We start from the raw sequence: 13,060 nt of genomic DNA, 5'->3' as shown, positions 1-13,060 counted from the left end.
GATGATTTTGTTTTACACTTTGACTCACTTGCCAACTGTTCAGATTAGTGGTTTGTAATTTACCAGTAAAAATGTCAACGCCTGTTCCAACTTATCAAACTATCAACTCATAAAACTATGATTATTTATGAGAAATGGAACATATGAGAAACTGAGAAAGACTTTCTGTGTGTGGTTTTATGTATGCATACTGATGTTGGGAGACTCATTCCTATTCTTCAAGGTATGACCATTTTAAAGTATGTTAGGGCATCATAATGCCATAGCTATAAAAATAAATAAGAATCCATCTAAAATACTATGTAAAATGTGCACACCTCACCATGAATCACATGTGAGGAGTGAAATGACCTTTCCTATAAACATGTACTAAAATAGCCTTACATTTATGTATAATCTGGATGAGGAGAGACTGAACCATCACAGCATAGACATAGAACCTGATGGACCAAAATGAACTTCAGAGCAACAAGTCATTCTTGGTGTGGTGGAGAAAAAGTGTGAATTCATAATTAATAATTCATAATGCATTTGTTTGACAAGTCTTCATGGTAAACCTGGTGACAAATGTGGCCTCATATCAGGGCAAATAAAAAAACAAGTTAGATTTATCATTGAACTTATAGAAAATATTCCCTGGGTGACATGACATTTAGAAATATGGCATAATAAATAGAAACAGGGCAACATAAAAAGGTCCGGTGTGCAGAATGAGAGCGCATGCGCACTGGGATAACGTTTTACACGTTTAACGTTTAACATTCGGCGGTCTTGACGGTCGTGTATGTGTGTGTTTTTACTCTTTTTTTTCTTTTATATATCGCTTTATAAGTGTGATACTACACTATAATAATAATGTTTTGAGCGGCTGAGCTCGCGCTCAGGACGGACAGGTAAACCGGCGACAGCGACACCTGGAGGCGGCGCGAGCTAACTGTCCAGGTTAGCGAGCCGGTGGCTAACTGTAAGTGGAAGCTAACGTCAGTCAGTTTGCGTGCAGACACGTCTACACACAGCCGGGCTTTACTTCACACATGTTGAACTGCTGCTGGGAGAAATGCCAGCTACGGATACGGATTTAACTGGCTTCCCCGCGTACACGAATTGAGGTAAAGCTCACACACACTCACACACACGCGCCTCACCTTTAGCAGAGCCTCGACTCACGAAAAGTTTGTGTTTGTGCAAACGTTAGCCAGTTAGCACTCGGCTAGCCGTGCGAGGGGGCTAACACACTTGGCCAAGTTTAAATGGAAAGCCTCATGTTTGGAAACGTGCGTGGCTAATGTTAAACGTAATAGGACGTTCCGAGCTACTGTGTTGTTAGTTTTCCTCGCCGGGCATTCATAAGCCATGTCAGACAGGGCAGAGCAGCGCGGTGTGTTGGCTTTAATCGTCCACAAAATGATTCAAACCAACATCTCCTATCTGGCACTGCAGAGTTCACAGTGTCAGCCGTGTCCCGGTGTTATTAGTCCATGCTGTCAGTGTCTATTTGCCAAGTTTCCTCTCCTCTAACAGAGGGAAGTCTCCTCCGATAGGGATGCAACGTTAGTGACTTTTAAAAAATAATGAACCTAAGCCCCGACTTGGATCCCTAAGTTTACCGGTGCTTGTTAGCCTTGTGGACCTCGAGTGTTTACCTCTGCTGGGCATTGAGTGTCGGCTCTGTTGGCATTGTGTGTCTCCCTGCGCTCACAGCAGCCGGTGATGAGTCTCCTGTGACTGTGTGCTGAGCAGCAGATGGAAGAATGTGCTCTTTCACAAAGCCAGCTGGCTCCAACTGGAGAGGGCAAGAGAGCCTTCAGGCACATGTAGGATGGTTGAGGAGTCCTAATAGTACACATAGTGTGTGTGTGTGTGTGTGTGTGTGTGTGTGTGTGTGTGTGTGTTGGACCTGCACAGTTCTGACTAAAAGCATGTGTGTTGGAGTTTTATGTGCTGCTGCCACTCACTATGACACTTCTTGCACAGAAAAATGTTAATGCACAGTCTTACACAAGTCTAGATTTTTATTGTACAGATTCAAAATGATCAAAACAATCACTCATGAATATGATCGGCCAGCTTCTTGAGATATCATATTTCCTAACCTCACTGTTATTAAGCCGTTTCCTGACTATAGACAAAAGTCTCCGAGTGGAAAAACACAAACAGCATTTCTACATGGAAAATATGTGCGAGCCCTTAAATCACAATAGCCTCTCTTCCTCTTTGTTGATTTATGGCTGAGGTTTTTATCCAGTGTGGATGATGCCACCATTCAAAACTGTCATCACAACATTCAAAATAGCACTCAGCGTTCAGTTCATGTTGAATTCTAAACTTCGTTAAGTCAGTTTTCAATGAAGACACTGAACAAAGCTTCTGAAGTGTGAATTACTGCAGCGTTAATAAATAAATAAATAAATAAAAATCTTACTTCTTTTTTTGGCCTCTTCAAGCCTTATTTGATAGAGACAGCTGAAGAGTGACAGGATTGTGGAGAGAGAGAGAGAGAGAGGGAATGACATGTGGGAAAGAGCCACAGGTCGGATCTGAACCCTGGGTTTCTTCACACATGGGGCTGCTGCTCCACTAACTGAGCTAAACACCAGCCCATATTATTTATTTCCTGACCTCGCTTGTGTTTACTTTCAGCATGGCCGCTCTTATCAGATTTGACTAATGTCATGCAGGCAGTTGCTCTCTGCTGCAACTATTATTGTGTGACACTTCATAGTGGGATGTGTGCACCCGGGCTAACCTTAGGTCATATATGATAACATACTTCCTCTTCCTCACTAACGGCTGTATTTTTCAGTTTTGTATTGGCTGTGCACTAAAGCAAGACTCGTGTCCTTCACTACCAACATATCTCAGGGCTTCTCTTTTTCCATGAAACTGAATGCTAAGTTAATTGCTTATTTTGGTAGATATGATAGCTCCTGCAGCTGAAGCTTTTTGACAGGAGATCTTTTTTCAGACTGAAGTGTTGAACCAGTATAAACGTCATGTGTCATCTGACTGAATGAATGTGTTTGTATTATCTGAAGCAGATCACGAGTTTGATATGAAACGGTAACAGGCCTCTTTGGCCTCATCCACAGAAATAACCGAAGCGTCACAATCCTCAAACTCTCTCAGCCACAGTTTGAGAGGTTGCAATGAGCTTTCTCTGCGGTTAGTTTACTAACCCACCAAACAAATAAATCATGCAGAGTTAAAGGACTGAGTGAATTGCCAAAGGTAGCAATAACACAGTAAGAGCAAGATGGTGAAAATCATCATCCCTCACTGAATATGCAGCACATCTCGTTGCTGCTTTGATTCTATTTCATCTATGTTTGCATCGTTAACTAAAGTCATCTCTCTATTCTGGTCCAGAAATACATCACACAATCTTCACAAGATGTACACATGACATCTAGTGCATGTGTGTCCGGCCCGGGACAGGGGTCCCTCCTCTGCTGCTCTTCCTGAGGATTGAGGTTGTTGTCAGCTGCACAGATTACAAAGGCCCTTGAGGCAAGTTGTGATCTGTTCTATTGAGCTCCGGTACATAAGATAAATGAGATTCATTTCTGCTGGTGGGGAGCTGCTCACATCAAAACAATAACAAAAGCTGACATTGTGAAGTAGGGATCACGGGAGTTTCATCATTGTTAACGAATGACCGTCGCTAATGAAGATCCATCTGACATGACTCAGGAAGAAATAGTTCATGGACAATATTTTTATTCGCATCATGTTTATTCATCACGTTCGCTGACTTCCTTCCTTGCTCGCTGATGTGTTTGTCTGCTTGAAGTTATAGCAACTAGAGGCAAGCAAGGAAACGCGCTGTTACAGGAATGAAATCAGATTCTGGGTTATTGGAAGCACTTAGGATAATGTAAGTACACTGCTCAACAAAATACATATTCTAGGTTTAGCTTTCTTAGTCCTTTTAATGTGGGAATGTTACATATTATAACTTTAAATCTGAGCGGTGTGTCGCTTTCATTACTTACAAAAAGGTGTGAAACTTGTTTTCATGTTGTTTTAGCTGACATAAAAGATTTTGGCCATACATTTGCACCAGCGTCAAGCAAAAAGACGCATTGCACAACTCTTATCAGGCTTGATCACAAGCGTTTGCAGATGACCTGCTTCATCAGTGTGCAGTGCAGTGTCTGAAGTTATTTCCAGTTTCATTTCATACAAACCACCCATCAGTCATGTGACTTATAGACTCTGCATGCATGTAGCATGTTTTGTGTATCTTTAAGTCCCACCACTCTGGTAAAGCCAAAAACGGATGGATAAATCATGGTGTACCGGAAAAGAGTTGTTAGACACAATTTCAGTTTGATGGACTGAATTTCACACAGGCCTGATTTACGGATCGTTTTGTGGTACCATATCATCCACTAGTAGCCCTCAGTGACCATTGGAGCCGTGCTGTAATTGAAGAAATGGCACATGACGTGTCTTTATGTTTTTGTGGAGAATGGTGGCTCTGGCTTGAAGTGCGGTGATGATTACTTATATGTGAGTCCAGACTGCAGAAGCAGGGACATGTTTTCCCAGGCTTCATATTCCCAAGAGAATGAATTCATGCATTAGAAATAAAAATCTCTTTGAAGACTGGACTTTTTTTTTGTTTTTACTGGAAAGAGATCTCACCATTGTCAGCCTGGCAGTGACGCCTGTGCTCTGGGAACAGATAACGTTCTTTGAAAATACACAAATAAATCCACAAGAGGCAAAAACAACATTTTAAACATTCCATGGTGCTGTAAGACAAACATTTCCACACTGAACACTGACCTAAGTGTTACAATCCAATCCAAAATCAAGGTTCAGTGCAAAAGTCTGATTTTAAAAAATGGAGAATATAAAGAAACCCTGTGAGTTAGTGAATGATGTGGCACACACACACAGCACACATTCACCACAAAGCCAGATCAGACCAGTCAAGAACCTTTATTTAGAACCTGTGCACCGCTTTGGTAATGTGATCTCAGCCAGAAATGTTTGCCCTACCTTTGACAGGGCAGACTGCCCCGGCCTGCTGTGGTGTGGCTGGAAAAAGAAGTCCACAATCAGAGTCTGTTTTTTCGTCCACGTTCTGTCTGCATTCAATCAGCTGTACCCACTGAGAACATCCACATCAGAAAACCTGGATCACCCTTTAGCCTTTTGCGCCTTGAAGCACGCAAAGTGGTAATTCAAGGCAAACACTCCAAAGCTCTCACATCTGGCTTTCCCAATATCTGACCCGCCGTGCCAGTGAGCGCTCTGGCCAAGTGAGGGAAAGGTCACAGTTGCTACACAGGCACCCGGACCATATGAAATGTCAAAGACACTCTGCTAGTGAAGTACAGCAATGAGGTGAATCAAGGTAAAAGCCACTATCTAATATAGATCCCACTCACTAAATCTATGAGGATGAAAGGTGAGTAAGAGGATGTGTGACCTGAATGTGTTTTAAGGTTGGAGAATACTGACCAGCTGATTAGATGATGAACTCATCAACCATGACCACATGCAGTCAACAAGTAACCTCTCTGTCTGCAGAACCAGCTGAACATTTCAAACAGATTGGACTTTTAAAAGACAATGACTAAATTGACCAGCAGTGTGCATCTCACATTTACACTTTGTGGCAATTTCTTTCTTTCACTGTATACAAGTTACCATGGGAATTTTGGGCAAAGGAGCTGTTAGCCAGCTATTCTGTACCTAACGAGGAATGCAATTTAGCATCAAAGGCGTAACCTGTGTAATTCCACCACAGAAGAACACTGACTGACATAACAAAATGGAAAAAAAAACTCTGCAGAGCCACTGGTTGGTTACATGCCAAAGAGATTAGTTAATCAGACAAGGCTAGCAGCCACAGTCAGGTGGTTGTTATTTCCCCAGCCTCTGTTCCTCATCGAGGCTTCCTACTTTACATACAGAGACAGTTTGATGAATGACACGTCCAGTGGCTCGTATTCAAATGTCCTTGGGATTCTCCAGATTTGAATGCCTGCACACATTTGAATCTATGCAAACTGTATGATTAAAGAATCTGCGCACTACCAGGCAGTCTACCTGAAGCACCCATCAGGTATGTTCTGTTACATTTCATCACACATTTAAATGTATAGTAGCACTAGATAACATCTTTGGTTTGAAGTTGTATTTTGTATTCTGCAGTTGGTGTTTTTTTTAGTGTGTAATTTTGTAATTCTACCAAACTTCTAGTCCAGAAGTTACTTATTACTTCAGACTCCCTCAGGCAGTAAAACCTGAGCACGCTGCAGTCTAATATATTCGTCCAATTAGATCAGTACATCACTAGTCTTTTGGAGGAGTGGTCTCTCTTCTTAGCACACTATGTTGTTCATAGTGGGACAGAGAGAAATACTGAGGGAAGGAGGAACTGACAAAGAGTGGAACTGGTTAGTTGCATCAGGGAAACACTGGTTGTAATGGACACTACCAAGTGTGAATGGGTAAATGGACAGTAATTATGAAATAAAATCTGGCATGTGTCAGAGAGGCTGGGTGAAAATTAAAGCCTGGCCGATATTGCCCTATTGCAGACATATCAATATCTGTGCATATGTTATCTGATATGCAGCAATATGACAACTTTCTTTTCTTTCTATATTGGTGTCACTGCAAAGTTTATAGTAAAACTGTGATTTACAATACTGTGGCAGCAGCACAGACTCAGAGAAAAGAAGTAGCTCTCCGCCATGTCAGCACAGAATTGGATGACAGTGTATATAGTAAATTATTTAAAGTCAGTGTGAAGTAAGAATAAATGTGTTGTGAGTTCATCAGACCAAAGAAGAAATTGTTATGAAGCACCCAGCCAAATTGGAATTATTAAAAATATTGCCATGTTTAAATGTAAAATCAGGTAAAAATGATTCTCAGCTCCAGCACTGTGGGGGCGTGTCTGCTGGATGTGCTGAAGCCACACCCACTCGTGGGAGCAGTCAAGCAGCCATTCTGAAGTGACTGAAACGTGTCCGATGAGTTCAGAAGATGACATGACTAAATTTGGAACACTGAGTGAGATTAATTAATCTTAATTAGGGGTTTGCTAAAGGTGGCCTCAGCGTGTCATCGAGCCACCTTTTAGGACCGCCCACAAAATCCTGGACTGTTTTAACCTCTCCACATTTCAGTAATATATTGTTTTTTCACATTTTTAGCAACTATTTTCTAACATTTCATATATTTTGAAAGAATTCTCAGAATTGCCAGCACAAAAATCCCATATAAGTCAGACTCCAGTGAAAAGACGAGTATGCCCATCTATAGCAGGTTTTGGAATGCACTGAAAGAAAACCAATACTATCTGTGATCTCAGTAAAGAAAATGCTGTCTGAGTTCCCTAAACTCGTAGACCGAATTGAAATATTGTTCTTTCCTATAAACATATTCAGTTTCCTTTTTAGCCTTTAAAAGCCTTTAACTGTGTGAGTATGAAGCAGGAACAAGAGAAGATGTGCTTTACACGTATCCTCGATAAAGATTCAAAATAAATAAATTAATCTTTCCTGCATCATCCGCCATAACTGAGCTCAGCTTGTCTGGACCTATTCAGATTAATTCTACCATTTAAAGGAACTGCTGAAGAAGAAGTGACAGCCCACTGCCCCAGTCTCTTATCAAGTGTTTTTTTCTTTGTGCATTCACTTCAGTGAGTTTTTGTCTCTGAAGTCGCTTATTGATGGTGCAGAGCCAGCATGCACTAATGCATTTCTATTGCTGTAAAGCAGTTTTTATGATAAAGAACATTTAGTCTTCAGTTTCAGCTGTAATAGATAGGTTTCATCCATTCGATAATTCATCTGTTTTCGCTGGTTGTCCGTGCATTGTTGAGCTAGTAACAGGAGCTCTGGGTGTCTGGAGACATACACTTCCCCATTTTGACCAGTTGGTGTCAGCAGCGACAGTCACAGCGCTCTTGACCCAGTTAGCTAAATGGTGCTGCTGCGTTTGAATTGTGACCTGGTCGAGGTAATCAAAGCCTCACTGACCTTTCTGTTGTGGCAGACTCTAGTTCTTCTGAAAAGAAAATGGCGTGTGTGTGTGTATGGTTGGGTGATTGGGTGAAGACTGCCAGTACCTGCTGGTGGATGTGGCGAGCACAATCCATTTTTTACATCATCTGGTTTTGAGTGCCGTGAATTCATTCCGACTGAATCAAGAAATGACCGCTAGTTAAATGTTAAATCTGACTATTGGCAAATTCGCCTCTGGGTTGGGTCGCTTGTCAATTCTTAACAGAAACACTGGTGGGGAACCTGCCATGATTTTCAGATCCTGGCCTTCTCCTGAAGTCTATGAAACTGCTGGAAATTTTGAGGCTGGTGAATTTGAGGACACGGTGAAAAGGACAAAATGGCTTTTCTTCTGTGATTCTCCCATTCAATATGTTGGCATATTCACATCAATTCAGTGCTCAGTCTTTTTCAAGTAAAGGATGGGATGATGCGTAGCTGGTGGCACAGCAGCCAGATGGCACATTTCAACATTGAATAGTTTGGTTGTTTGGGCTGTTCTGCTTTTGAAGCTTGCACCTCACCTCAGCTCTTCGTAACACACTCTTGCCAGCATCAAGTCTTGTGGAGGATCCCAGCTTGGCTTTCTCTAATAGACTGTCCTTACCTCCTCCTCTTTTATCCTTCTCATTTTTTTTTCCTCTTGGCGAAGGGTGGCCACACTCCCCTCACGCTTATTTTCAGTTTCCTAGCAACCAGGAGGAGATGCTTTTTCGGGGTGGTACTTTGTGATGAAAGCGGGGGCGGGGTGAGGTGTGCATTGTTCAGGAATAAATGGCTCATGAATGCAGCTCCACTGAAGAGAGGCGGTGAGGAGCACTGTTTTAAGTAAAGCATTCATTGAACGACAGCATTGTTTCATTACTCAGTGTTGGACTTAATTAGTAGCCCCGTTCACTTGGGCTTTACTGCTGTTATGGTAATGGGTTTGCATCCTAATTATCAGTGTGGCAGTGAGAGAGCAAGGTGTGCAGCCATAGGTCATGTGTGACTGAAACACTGACTGAAGAGAAAGAGGCTGGAGTTGACAGTGAGGAGCTCTTCTCTCTCAGAACACAAGCGATTGTGTTCTCGTTCTGCAGCCCGTCCTGACAGATCTCAGCAGGGCCGTCCTGAGTTTGTTTTGTCCCTGATCGGAGTCCTTTATTATTGAATATCTGCCAATACTGTGTCCAGATCCGATACTTCCAATACAGGTGGACAGGGCACACATAAAGTACATTAGTTATTAAAATCTATCTAATGTATGCTTGACAATTGAAAAGGGAGGGGGGGTGACTCCGTAGAGAGGTCTACGTGTCTTAAAAGTTTTACGGTACAGGCCATTAGTTCATTTATTTCAAATATAGATATTGAAATGTTTCAAACCTACGTGTTTTTTTTTTTTTTAGAACGTCATTTTGGAGCACTTTTGACAGCCCTAGTACTTTGACAGGTGCATTACCCCACCAAAGGATTACATTGCAGCCTGTTTTTGGCTGCCTGCTACGGCGATCAACTGGACCAATTCCAAAACTTTTTGTAGCTATATAAACAATGGGTCAGGCTTAGTTTGGTGCTTAATATATCTGACAGCGATCAGTTAAATAAGGCCCCAATCTGCCGTGATCCTGATGTTTGACAGTGGTTCTCTCATCTCTAGATCTTACAGCTGTCTTATGGAACAAATACAATAAACATGCAAAAGGCTTTGGGTGACATTGATGCAGGATATGTGATTCCATGCGTGTTCCAACCCCTGAATCGTCAAGCACACTCTGCACTTCCAGATCAGATGTCCAATTAGTTTATTCAATTACTAAATTAGTTTAGATCAGAAAAATACTTGTGGTTGTGTGTGGGCGCCTGTTCAGCCTCAAAATGTTTCCTCAGCGAAGCATGTGGTGTTTTGGCAGAAGCTGCATTGACAGGTAGTGTAGCAGCATATTTTTCTGTCTATTTATTCAGTTACCAGTAAGAAGAGTTTGCCAGCGCAGACCATCACATTCTCTGGTTAATATGACCAACATCCCCAGTGACAGAGCATATAATGTAGGCTAACCTGTCTGTTGTATGGTTGTGCTCTTTGGAAGTAGGTGTCTGATCACATCGTGCCAATTTCAGGAGTCGCATTCTCCCAGTGAATTCATATATCAATAATTTAAACTTTTTTTCAAAATTCTATCTAAATTTAAGATTTTTTAACCAGGACCTTCATTATTTGGATCAAGTAGCTTGATAAAGAAAAAAAAAAGATTAAGTAGCTGTTGTTTAAGTGTGTCAGTTACTTCTTTAAGTAACTATAAGAATCGACAGATCGTCGACATTAGAGGACTTGAATCAGTCTCACAGCCTCCTTTACATATTTGAATTTGTTTCTTGAGACCAACATTATTTGCAGTGTAGCAGGAGTAGAAAAGGGGTCTCTTGCCTGTGCTTGCAGGACAAAGACGTGGGGAGAAGAAGAGGAGGAGGAGGGTGGCCACGTATGAGACACAAAAGAACAGCGGCCTCGGCCAGCGCACACTCCTCTATTCAGCGACCGAGCTAATCCACATGCTAGCTAGCTTCAATCCATTCACAATGGGGGACACAAGGACGTCTGGCTGACCTCCCGTCTATTTAGGTTAGCAGACTGTTAGAAAGGTTCACCACTGTACCCATTCATCCACTGAAAGCAGGCCCAGCCTGCACCACTGCTGCACAGATACTGGGTTATGCGTGCACTTAACCTGCTATATTTAAGGCTCCATACTCCAGGCCTCATTAAAGTTTTACAGTGTGCATCAATAATGAGACTTATCACTTGCAGCGTGTTCACTACAAGCACATCAGGGTATCCATGCAACCTGAAAGGGGCAGAAAAAATCAAATCAAATAAACATAAAACATGTCCAGAACACAGAGGCCGTCCAACAAGCAATGATTTGCGCACGGTAGTAGAGCTGCAATGATTGGTCGATTTAAAAAAAAAAAAAAAAAAAAAGCTTTGTTGATCAACAGGAAAAAACATCTTCAATTCAACATTTTCAACATTCTCTTCTCATATGAGACCATCTGCTGTTTTTCTTTGTCATATGAATTGAATATTACAGGGTTCTAGTGTTAGTCAGACAAACTGAAGGCCTCTCTGTGTCCTGAAAAATGAATTGGAAAATAAATTTAATCATTTTATAATAAACCTAATCGTTAGTTGCAGCCCTATACTAGTTCAGTTCATGTTGCTCACTGTGAGATGAATGCAGAGCAGCTTGCAGAAATGTCTTTCTTATTATTTTGGTTTGATTTTTCTGATTTGAATTCAGCAGAAGGGCTCATACACAAGTCCTGAAAGCATGCAGATACAGAATAGACAATAAATGATTGAGATATTCTTTAACTATGTACGCATCATGTGGATGGAAACCTATTCAGACGCGCTACAGTACATTCATATATTTAGCTTATGCATGAGGTATTAAAAGATTTGAAGGTTGCAGCTTTTAGTCATTTTAACACCTCATGAGGATTTTTCTGTGAGCAGCGCATATGAGATATGATATGACGTGAGTCAGTGTGTTTCTTATTCCATATTTTTCTGCAGTATTTTTACAGTAGTACATGTTGGGTTTATGCAGGTGTGATAGATGATGTTATGATTACAACAGAAGATGTGTTGCTTGGCTCCCTGATGGCCGTGTGTGTGTGTGTGTGTGTGTGTGTGTGTGTGTGTGTGTGTGTGTGTGTGTGTGTGTGTGTGTGTGTGTGTGTTAGGGCTGCTTAATTATGGAAAAAATCAATATCACGATTATTTTGGTCAATATTAAAATCAGGATTATTCAAACGATTAATTTTGAGTTTCACAATGCATTTATTCAGCATTTCTCTCTCTCAAAAAACACTTTGTTATTGATTCTTTATGCAAAATATTACAATTAAAAAATACATTTTGGCTACAAATATGTACTTTACAGCTGTTTTGCAATGTATAAAACATTAAGTCAATAAAATAAATATACTTTATGGAACATTAAATAAGGCATAGAAAACATAAATGTATCCAAAATAAACTATGGATCCAGCTGCTCTGCAAATTCTATTTATAGAACAAAATAAATATAATAATAAGAATAAGCATCAATAACATCTTCTTGAAACCCTCACCCTTGACTGTATTAATGGGTTGCATATCTTTAGCTAAGAAATATCCAATGGCAGCTGTTAGACCCCGTTTACACGTACATGGGTATTTTAAAAAACGAGACATTTCCCTTCGTTTGTACCGATCTTTTACACGCAAACAGTGAATTCGCCTCTGAAAACGAATCGAGTTTTAGGCAGCTGATGCGCCAAAAGTGTGACCAGTGTTTACCTTTTGCTATGACGATGATCATGGAAGCAGCCGCCCATAGGCTTGGTGTAGTTATGATGGCGCTCCATGGCATATTTATGCAGGTTGATGTAAACAAAAACTTTTTTGAAAACGATGCTATGTGCACGATGCTATTTTGGAAAAATGGAGGGAGGGAAAGATTCGTTTCTCAACATGGCTATGTGTAAACGTAGCCTAATGTCTTGTGCCTCCGAACTTGTCGGATAAGGAGTAGCAATAAACAATGTGTCTGTGATCGATGACTGAGTTTGCGTTGACGTCTTGCTGGTTGTGGCACTGGCTTTGTCTTTTTGTTTCTTTATTAATTCGTCGTGAGTGACTTAATGCTTTTGTTTGAGATGGTTGAATAAATTTGTAGTGTTACCAAGAGGAGCAGCTGTTATCTTGTAGCAAATCTTGCACATTATGTGCTGCTGCTTCTCGTCGGATTCTTTGATTCTCGCTTTCAATCTCACTCACTGTTTTTGAACACCAAACGACACACCTCCTCACTCTTCAGCTGCGTGAAGGAGTATGGGCTATCCGTGATCAAAATTTGATTAATTGCACAGCCTGTGTGTGTGTGTGTGTGTGTGTGTGTGTGTGTGTGTGTGTGTGTGTGTGTGTGTGTGTGTGTGTGTGTGTGTGTGTGTGTCTGTGTCTGTGTCTGTGTCTGTGTCTGTGTCTGTGTGTCTGT

At 41.2% G+C, this 13,060-nt stretch overlaps 1 protein-coding gene across 5 annotated transcripts in view; it reads left to right on the top strand.

The window, feature by feature from the left end:
* Positions 1-777: 777 nt before the first annotated feature.
* Positions 778-13,060, top strand: part of LOC104925523 (suppressor of tumorigenicity 7 protein homolog) — a 51,046-nt gene continuing 38,763 nt past the window's right edge. For 2 of the 5 annotated variants that reach the window (XM_027282737.1, XM_027282732.1), the window contains exon 1: positions 779-1,109. The gene's annotated coding sequence lies outside the window, so the exon portion shown is untranslated. Of the gene's footprint in view, positions 1,110-13,060 lie in introns of all 5 variants that reach the window. The other 3 variants (XM_027282736.1, XM_027282734.1, XM_027282733.1) reach the window with 2 other exon arrangements.

Source organism: Larimichthys crocea, chromosome X (genome assembly GCF_000972845.2).
Source record: "Larimichthys crocea isolate SSNF chromosome X, L_crocea_2.0, whole genome shotgun sequence".
NCBI lineage: Eukaryota > Metazoa > Chordata > Actinopteri > Sciaenidae > Larimichthys > Larimichthys crocea.
Note: the sequence above shows the minus strand (reverse complement) of the source record. Positions and strands in the feature narration are given on the sequence as shown.